The following is a 2,724-nucleotide window of genomic DNA, read 5'->3' as shown; positions in this document are numbered from 1 at the left end:
TTGAGAAACTATTGGAAGAACATTTCCCTAACATCTTGAATGATGAGAAGATAAGCATTCAAGAAGCTGAACAAACCCCAGGAAAGATAGACCTCCACAAATCACCAAGACATATCATAATCAAGCTCTCCAAATCAAAGACAAGGAAAGAATCCAAAAGCAGATAAGGAAAAGAGAAGTGAGTGTTATCTACAAAGGCAAGCAAATCAGATTAAGCTCTGACTTCTCAGCAGAAATCATGCAGGCAAGAAGGCAATGCTGAGACATATATAAAACCCTAAAAGAAAAAAAAAAAAAAACTACCAACCAAGATCTAGCCAGCAAAACTGTCAATCAAATACAATGGTACAATCATTATAATGTTTGGCTTTGTCTTCTCAAGCTGACCTTTGGAATTTCCTGTTTATCTCTTTTACCTAATCACTTCTTCCACTCTCTTTAGCACGTTTATGCTGGAAAGCAAGTTACAGAGTCTCTTCTGACATATATTTAGGTCTTTTCGTTTTCTTGTATTTTTAATGACCTTTTGTTTCTTCCTGAATGGTGTTCTTGATATCATCCCACAACTCTCCATGTCTTTGGTCTTTAGTGTTTAATGCATCAAATCTCTTTTTCAGATGATCTCTAAATTCATGCTGGATATATTCAAGGTCATGTACTGTTTCTTGTGGACTTTTAAAAAATGTCTTCAACTTCTGCCTGATCTTACATATGAGCAATTGATTGTTCCACAGTCTGTCCCTGGCTTTGTTTTTGCTGATGATGTGGAGCTTTTCCACCATTTATTTCCGCAGATATACTCAGTTTGACTTTTGTGCATTCCATCTGGTGAGGTCCTTGTGTACCATCATAATTTTATGTTGTTGATAAAAGGGATTTGCAATGAAGAAGTCTGGTCTTATAACATTTTATCATGTACTTTCCAGCATCATTCCTATTACCAAGGCCATACTTACCCACTACAGATTCTTCCTCTTTATTTCCAACCATTGCATTCCAATGACCAGTCATTATCAGTACACCTTGTTTGCATACTTGATCATTTTCAGATTGAAGAAGTTGGTTGAATTCTTCAATTATATCATCCCTGGGTTTAGTGGTGCTATATAATTTTGAATATAAGTGGTATTAACTGGTCTTTCTTGTAGGCTGTGTATGAATATTATCCTAGCACAAACAGCTTGGTACTTAATGAAAGTTGCTGATATATTTTTTTTGATGATGAATGCAGTGATGTCTCTTCAAGTCCTCATGACCAGCATAGTACACCATGTGATTGTCAGATTCAAAATGGTCAATGCCAGTCCATATCAGTTTACTAATCCCTAGTATATTGATGTTTATCCATTCCATTTCATTTTTGACAATATAATGTTTTCCTAAATTCAAATTTTGTTCATTCCATGTTACAATTATTAATGGATTTTTACAGCTGAGTCTTTTCATTTTGAGTTATGCCCCATCAGTAAATGAAGGTTCCTAGGACTTCAATCCATTCTCGTCATCATGGTCAATTCTACTTTGAGGAGACAGCTTTTTCTCAGTTGTATTTTGAGTGCCTTCCAACCTTAGGGGTTCATGTTCTGTTATTGTATGACAATCTTCTGATTCTCTTCAACATGTTTCAATATTTGATAATCTAGAGCTGACAATTTTCCACTGCTACTCATAAAATTTTCAGTCACTAAATATTTGGAAATAATCTGTGTCTCCTTCTTCTTAGTCTCTCTTCATCTAGAAGCTCAGTTGAAATCAATGCACTGTGGGTGATCCTGCTGATAATTAAAATACCTGTGGCATAACTTCCAGAATCACAGCAACTCACAAGCCATCACAGTATGACAAACTGACAGATGAGTGATGGATTTAATTGACAGTTATGGAGTAACACTTATGGTCAGTTATTGAGCTTATAGTTCAATGAATAAGATATTCAAGTGTCCTGAATTCCACAGTTTGCAATGATCAGTGAATATAGTAAGTGTACAAGTAAAAGCATAGAAAAACTTCTGATAATATTAAGCTCTACTGGAAAATAAAATTAGCTAATGGAACAGGAAATGATTGGGGATGAAAGGCTCATTTCAGAGGGTAATCAGAGCAGGGATTTTTGCAAAGGAAATATTTGGTGTAAAATCTAAACAATGCAATGCGAGGAAGGCTACCATATGTTGATCTAGGGGATGAAGGTGATAGGCTGTTGGGCAGTAAGTATAGAGAATGCAACAATTTTTAGTGTATCAAGGGGAAATCAATAAAGTCAGTGTGTCTATAACATTGTGAATAGGGGGTTGGATTTAAACCAAATAAAAAATGTGGGAAGAGACTTGATACTATCAGACCAGGAGGGCTTTTATAAAGGTACTGGGCTTTATTCTAATTATAATAGTAAGTTAGGGGTTTGATTTAGAATAGAAACATCTGTGATGATGAAAATCTTTTCTGTCAGTGCTGCATGATACAGTTTCTACTAGCCAAATGTGCTATGAGCAAACAAAATGGACCAACAGCACATTTGTGTGACTGAGAAACTGGATATTTTATTATTTTCAACTTTAATCAAATCTAGGGAGCAAAGAGGAGGGACCAGTAGTTGGAAAATTTGGACTTGGTGATAGAAATGATGCTGGCGAACGAATGATAGATTTCTGCAAGACAAATGATTTGTTTATTTCAAATACCTTCTTTAGACAGCATAACAGACGACTATACACATGGACCTCG

The sequence above is a fragment of the Chrysochloris asiatica genome, unplaced genomic scaffold, assembly GCF_000296735.1.
Source record: "Chrysochloris asiatica unplaced genomic scaffold, ChrAsi1.0 scaffold00073, whole genome shotgun sequence".
Lineage (NCBI taxonomy): Eukaryota > Metazoa > Chordata > Mammalia > Afrosoricida > Chrysochloridae > Chrysochloris > Chrysochloris asiatica.
Note: the sequence above shows the minus strand (reverse complement) of the source record.